The 7,695-nt window shown below is 44.7% G+C and overlaps 1 long non-coding RNA gene across 1 annotated transcript; it reads left to right on the top strand.

Annotated features, from left to right (window-relative positions):
* The first annotated feature begins 275 nt into the window (after window positions 1-275).
* LOC121661648 lies at window positions 276-7,387 on the top strand. Its single transcript, XR_006015060.1, has 2 exons — window positions 276-1,053; window positions 3,000-7,387. It is a non-coding gene; the product is annotated as an uncharacterized LOC121661648 (long non-coding RNA).
* Window positions 7,388-7,695: the final 308 nt, after the last annotated feature.

Raw genomic sequence — 7,695 nt, 5'->3', positions numbered from 1 at the left:
ATGCAGTCACAAAAAAAGGAGGGACAGAAGTGTCTGCATTTCAGTTTAAACAGAAAAAGAGGGACCTTAGGAGACCTTGAAAACTGCATTCTTGAGCAGCACACTGAGTATTATCACATCTCCGTTTCTCCTGTAGAAAATGTTACCGCTTGATTGTCAGAGCTACTCCCAGCTGCGTTTTATGCATTACAGCATTATATACTACTAAATTTGAGAATTGCTTTTTTTTATGTTTTGTTGTTATTGTTGGATTTCTTTCCATTGTGGTAATCTGAAGCCTAGACATCTTTCTCTTGCAGACTGAAAACATGGCTTTTCTTCCCTTGAATCATGTTAGGACAGGAAGGTGTTTTCTTGGTCTGGTCCTCTGTCACCCTTCCGCTGTGTGTAGCAATTGGGGAAGTACTGTGGTTAGTGCGTTTGGTGTGGGCTGTGACACTGGGAAGACTTGTCCGTGCACCAACACTTAGTTTGCATACTTGTGTTCCTAAACGAGCAGAAGAGAGAAGACAAACACTGCAAGGTCTGGCTTCAGGCAGGTGGGAATGTGTTGGTTTAACACAGCCTGGTTTTTGGTGGGGGCGGGAGAAAAGCTGCTCAAAATTTCTGTGTCCGGCACAGAGTCAGTCACTGAAGGCTCTGACGATGGGCAGGTTACTAGCCCAATTAGACAAGTTGGTAACACCTCTGTGATTGCATATTTAAGAAAGGAAAAACCACGGGAAGTCCTCTCTTTCTTCTGCCGAGGGGTGTGAGGTGGCCGCCAGGGACCACGCGGCTGGAGCCCTCCTGAGGCCGGGGCCGGCCGTGCAGTGCCCGCAGGGACCAGGTGGCCAGCAGCGAGAGATGTGGCGAGCAATGCCCCGATCCGGAGCCCGGACGAGATCAACCTCTTAATTGCAACTTACTGACACCAACTTTCTTCCAAGCCAGAGGAAAGGGAAAAGTGAGGACATGTGAGGAAAACCAACATGGTGGCACCAAGGTCAGTGAAAAAAAGGAGAGAGAGGAGGTGCTCCAAGCGCTGGAGTTGAGATTCTCCTGCAAGCCGTGGTAAGGACTATAATACAACAAACTGTTTCTCTGTGATTCATGAGATACATGGGGGGTTGCAGAGATCCAAGCACAGCCCGTGAGGAAGAGTACTCACACTGGAGCACATGGATACTGAAAAGCTATAATCCAGTGAGGAACTTGAACAGAGAGAGGTGACCCTTGCTTTTAGAGGTAGAGGAAGAGAGCCGTCACTTCCAAACTAGAACAGCTCATCCTTAAAAGACTAAACCCCATTAACTAAAATGACTCACGCTGGGCAGTTGTGGGAAGACTGCTTGGCCCGTGGGAGGAACTCATGTTGCAGCAGGTTTGGGCGGGACTGCTGCTTGTGGAAGTTAAACCACTCTAGAAAAGTTCGCAGAGAGCTATCTCCCATGGGAAGGATCCCATGGCACGGCAGAAGAAACTCTTTTCCTTAAGCATACTGAAGAAAGATTTTTAAGAAGTGGAATACTGACCAAAACCCCATATTTTGTTTCCTTGTACAGTCAGTGGAAAGAGGGAGGGACTGGGAAAGAAAGGCGTTCTGAAGGTTTGCTTTGGTTCTCATTACCCTTTTTACTTTTAATTCTGTTAATAATAAATCTTCTCAATACTGTTTAAGTTTTGAACCTGTTTTGACTTAAAGTTTTTTTTTCAATAATCCTTAACTCATGAAAATGAAATTTCCAATTCCCCCTCCTCTGCTCAGCTGTAGCAGAGGGAAGTAAGTAGATGGTTTCTTCGTGGGTGCCTGGTGCTTAGCCAGCGTCAAACTGCATCAGGGAACCTCTGAGTAGTATTAGTAGCTTGACTAATGCCATTCAGGCTTTTAATTTCATAATTTATGGGCATCATGTCATTTATTGAAATCTGCACAAAGCAGTCAGAAGTGAAGAAATGAGGGATTTCAAATATTTCACATTGCTCACATAAGCCTTTTCCTCCTAAAGTTGATGCGTTTCTTCACAGTGCAATAACCTTCACGTTAACCCAAAATTAATATGGTTCTGTCAATAGCAAGGCTGAGAAGGAATGCAGATGTATCTTCAAGGGAGATGATTTCTTCTGGACACAAACTGGTCATTATGATAGGATTTATCTCATCTGACTTCGGCTGTATGAAAAACGAGTATCTACTTTAAGTGTGCCCTTAGACTGTTCTTACTCAACTGTGCTGACTGATGCCTAAATCAGATTTCCCTTGCTTACAGCCCTGCAGTGCCCTGTACCTTACCCTGTCTCACCTGCAGCACCACTGCCAATAAATTAAGGAAGCCATCCTGGCTCCCTTTTCAGCTGGAGGAAAGAGTATGCACTTTAGCAGACCTTGTTTGTCCCTTTGTAGGAGAGACACCTGGATAGGTCAGACCCTCTGGGGTGCCTGGTTCTCCCTCTAACATTAGGGGGAGCCTAGAAAAATGGCAAGGAAAGGTTGCTTCACTTTTAGATAGCTACCTATGGCTGGGAGGAATCACTCTGTTCACCAAGAGTTGGGAAGTGACTGTGGTTACACCTTGTTTAGTGCATAGCCAATTAAATCCCCATAAAGCAAGCTTCTCCCGTGTGTTGTGCTCATCACACTGCTCTAAAACCTTCCAATTATCCATGGTGATCATGAAATGAAAGGCAAATAACTCCCCAGACACAGGACTCTCTATAGTGCAGTTCTTTGTAGGGAAGTCCATGGCCTACATTTGCTTATCCCTCTTTTTATGTTTATTTTTACGTTTGTGCAGGTAAAGGTAGATGATTGCTTCAATGTGTCTAAAATAACCAATGTATCAAAGCAAACCAAGGGTAAGCAGAGCTGATGTGCACATGCCTTAGACCAGTCAATTCAGAGCAGGAAGTTTCTTTCTTCTCAGTCGTTTTGTTAGCTGACCACACAAGAAATTCCCAAGTTCACCAGCAGTGTTTCACTTGCCCAGCCTTTTTGATAACTGATATTCCTTCTTCTGCAGCATGAAGGTCATACAATGAGGGTACCCACCAGGCAACAAAGAAAGACCTTCGTGTTCTGGAGCACCTGGGCTGCATTGCACATCTTGAGAAGCATGGGGTTTATGGTCAGTGGCGTAAACAAGCAACACTCCTTTACACAGGAAAGGATTAGAATTTTCTGCACAGCACATGTGCAATCTGGCTGAATTAATTGTACTATTAGAGCGCAATGGTTTTTATGCCTATGGTTTTTTTGATAAATCCCAATGATCAGTAGTCCAATACCAAGATTTTCCCTTGAAATAAAAACTGATAATTTATGCAGACCTGAGGTTGCTTTTCTGGCCTCTCTTCCAGTTCTGACAAATCCCCATCACCCTTAATAAAGGAGTAATGAGCTTGCACATTTGGAAAATAACAAATTAATCCTAAAGAATAAGGTCTTAAAATCTGACTTGGAAATACAGTTTCCCTGTGATTTCTGGTGCAGGGGGATTTTGAACTCAGTAGATGCAGTGCAATAGCAACAGACAGTGCACTGAACTGAAGAAGTGGGTTGCTATGCTGGGGTGCTGCAAACTAGCCTTCAAGATGCTTTCTGAGGTCTAAAATAAAAACACTCCAGTTCCACTTGCACCGAAACCACTCTGCTGACTACAGTTCATTATCACTGTACAAATACTGCATGTGTAAGGTGGTTTATATCATGTTCAAATTTGGAATGCCCTAATTCAACACGAGCTGAGCTGGGTATCCGTGAGATTATTGGTATTAGACATTTTCTTTGGTGATTAAACTCTACATGTGTGACCTCAGGGCAAAGTACCAATAGGTGTTAACTAGAAAACTTGGAGGCAATCAAATCCAGTTAACTAGAAAACTTGGAGGCAATCAAATCCAAACTTAAGTAGCAAAACCCCAAATGCCAGAAAATGCAACCTGGAAAAAAAAGTTTAGACTGGCTTCTTTTCGTAGGGAATGTGTCTGTATATGTTGAAATGACCATCGAGGACAGATTTTTGCAAAGCGCACAGTACCCAGCAGTTCCTTTATAAGCAGAGAATGCGAATTATAGAACTTGTTCATGGCCTTGTGGAGGAGAGCTCAGGATATCTGTGTTTCCTCAAACCATCTGCAACAGACTGGCTCTTGAAAATATTTGAGAGAAAGAGTCATTTCCCAGCGCAGGTAAGGTTTAATGTTGATGTGCCCAGCTGTGTGAGAAGCGCTGCTGAGTGTGAGTGACTAATACATTTGCCAGCACAGCAACTTCGATGTGTAATTTATTGTCGTGTAGGCTGTCTGGATAGCTCAGCCCTGCAGCCTTTTATTTTTCCAGATGCTGATCACCTCCTGAGAAGTGCTAAGACATCTCATTTGTCAGGGTGTGCTTGGTGCCTTGCTGAAAGTGATCAGAGCCTTGTTGGGTTTGTGACCCACCAGTCCTGAAAAGTTAAGGTGATCCATCCTCTGCAAACAGAGACAGCTAACATAAAGCCAGTGCCCTTGAAAGAGCCACTGTGACCTCTGGTTTGAGCAATTTAGAGGAGACATCACTCAGTCTGCTGAATCTGCTCATTAACTACTGGAACAAAGAATTACTGTGAATAAATAGTCCTTTTAGATTCCGCTACTCCACCATTTGAAAGCTAAAACATATTTTTCTGGAAGTGGCATAATGGAAATTAGCTGAGTGGCACCAGCTTGAGGTTCTCCCTGGCAGCCTCAGGCATGGGACAATGCCCAGCCAGGCTTCAAGGGAGCCTGTGGAGGGTAGTCCCCATGATTTTCCCTCCTGCCCAACTGCCCGTGCCTGCAGTGCCTGGGTTGGTTTGTGTTGGGATCATGTCCCTGGCATGGCTGGGACAGCTCCCAGAATTGGTACTACCTGATCTGTACGAGACTTCGCTTCTTTGCCTGGGGCTCCAAGAGGCTTTCTGGGCAGAGGTCTTTTTCCTGCCAGAGAGACCCAGCTTCTGTGTAGCACCAACTCTGTTGAAACACATCACCCTAGGCAGGGATCAGCTGGATTGTTTCCCCATCTCCAGTAGAAACTACACCAGCAGCTTGAATCATGTTAATTACACAACACAGTGGGGCTTTCAGAAAATAAATGGATGGTGATTCCCTACAACAAGCATTTAAGATGAGTTTGTTTGCCAACTTGTGTTGCTTGATGATTGTAGGAAAGGATTTCCTTTTAATGGGGGAGGTATATTTGCTATTTTCCCCCTTCTGCTAGCAAACATTTGTGCTGCAGAGTGTACGGCGTCCAACATCAGCCAGTGGGAAAAACATGGAGTTCCCTGAAAAAATGCTGACAAAGAAGCAATATATTTTCTTGATGCTGAGCCTCAAACAATGGATGGATGTAGGAATGATTTCAATAGCTCAATAAGGACACAGGGCAAGGTGCCACCTCCGTGCCACCAGTGCCATCTGCAGAGCCAGCTCCTCCTCCTGGGTGCCACAGCTGCACGCTGCGTGGCTGGCACACTGGTGCCAGGAAACTACGTGGTGTCTAGGTTCTTCCCATGAAGGATTATTTTCATCTAGGATTTCATAAGATTTGGAAAAGGGTTGAACACTTAAAAGCTGCCAGGGATCTCCAGAGCAAAGAAGCCAGTGTGTGTGTCCTGTCAGACACCTCACCAGCTGATCCAAAACTAGTTGTGAGCAAGCTGAATTCACTTAATATCATTGATACTACAACACCAGTCAGTGAGCGGAGTGCAGTTGAGAAGCAGAGAGCAACTTTTGCCTGGTTTTTCTATGTGACTCTTCCTTTAAGAGGAGAGTTCAGATTTCCTTGCAGTCTCACTGTGGTCCCTGGATCTGCTACTGCTGGCAAACAGGCTCCTGAGTCTTTTGGGGTTTTTTTCAGATGTACCCAACTAAAAAATCTAAATTCAGCAACTTTGGTCTAGGGGCACTGGCTGAGGTCAGAGTCCCATCTCATTAAGCTTCATATAAAGACAAGACTGCATTTATCCCGTCACACAAAGTGCTTGCACCTTGACAAACTGGATGGGAAGCAGCTACAGTGAGAAATGCCTTGCCAAAATTTGTGCAACAGATCAAAGTTGAGCCAGAAATGTTAACCAGCTACCCCAGTTCCTGGCATCTGAGTAGACCTGCTTCAAACTGGCTAGCAGGTGGATCTGTGTATTTATTCATACCGGTGGCTGCCGCCTCCTAAGAAATATGCTCAGAAACTTACACTGCAAAATTAAATATCGTTTTGAGGAATTGCTGGCCCCTGGCTGACCAGCACTTTAGCCAAGGAACAGCTCCAGCAGCAGCTGCTCGTGCTGAATGATGAACATTACCTTCCCTGAATTTTGTAGAGCTAACAGCAGACAAGGACCTACTGAAGAGCCAAATGGCACCATTGACTTCTAGTCCACATGTGCCCATGATCACATCAGATAATTTTACCCAAAAATAATTGCTGTGACTTGGCCCTGGCTTTGGAGAATAAAAATGCACAGATTTTCTCAAGAGTTAAGAAGCTGGTTCAGTATTCTAATCTCTTTCTGCATAAGAACAAATCACTGGATTTTACCTAGTCGTTTCCACATCCAAATCATGACTTCTGGTCGAATGACAAATTATGCTGCTGCAGTTAGCATGCTAGCTGAGCGCCTCTCACTTCAGCTGAAATTAAATTGTAGGAGTAAGTATCCTCCTCTCCAGCCCACTGCCCTTCTGAATGAATGAGGTTTGTCCCAAAGTATCACAAATTATTTTAGCTCCTTGCATATGTTATAGATTTTAGCTGCTCTGCACTTTTTGATTTATTAATCAAAAGCAGCTGTCTGTGAAGGAGTATTAGGTAATTAGAATTTGCTTTTGACCATGTTGCCCATGAGGTCTGCCAGAAAAAAAAGTAGTGCTGTAACTGAAGAAACATTACCCTGGAGATTGACGCTGGATCCCTGAGCATGCACTTAGAGTTACGTAAGTTCTCCTGTGGTTAGCCTGCTGGATTTTAAAGAGGGGATTACAAGTTCTCAATACTAGTCCATCTCTTTTAAGAATATTTTGCGGTGAGTTGATCCAAGTTATTTCACCTCAGCCTGAAACTTTTTTGGACAGTACCAGAAGACAGTGCAATGTACTGGTGAGACAGACAGAGGGACAAAGGTGAGGTCCTCAGAATGAAAGGGAGACAAACAAGCAACTGTGCAGGCTATCTGCAGTGTTAAAACCCCACAGCCAGTGGAGGGAAAGCAGGGGTGATGCTGATGACAGTAAGTAAGCAGCTTGGCTGCCAAAAAAAAAAAAAAAAAAAAAAAAAATTCACAACCCTCAGAACCCAGGAGTTGCCTGTACTGAGAAGGTGATTTTTTCTTTCTGTGATGCATATTAGTAGGGATTGGGTTTGCCCAGCAAAGGTTTAGCTGCCCTGCAGAGCTAGCACTATGTGGGTTGCTGGTTGTTGTAGTACCCAGGCTGCCTTTACAGAGATTCCCCTGGGAAAACTCTTCTGGTGGCCATGACACTGCACAATTATAAGAAAAAGCAGTGTACACCCCCAAAATGATGTGTTTCCGTCTACTTCATCAGCTCAGGTAAGGGGTCGTTGTGCTACTGGAGCAGCCACAGCTTGCAAGTGTCCGCTGGCAGCAGAGAGCGGAGCAGGGAGCAGCCTCACCCGGGGAGCCCGGCAGTGCCGCTTCATTGTCACAAGGCCAGCACTTTCTCGTGGCCCAG

This window comes from Corvus kubaryi, unplaced genomic scaffold, assembly GCF_017639235.1.
Source record: "Corvus kubaryi isolate FWS band 111438036 unplaced genomic scaffold, C.kubaryi_AGA036_p1.0 37184, whole genome shotgun sequence".
NCBI classification, from domain to species: Eukaryota; Metazoa; Chordata; class Aves; order Passeriformes; family Corvidae; genus Corvus; species Corvus kubaryi.
This window is presented reverse-complemented; position numbering and strand designations above follow the sequence as displayed.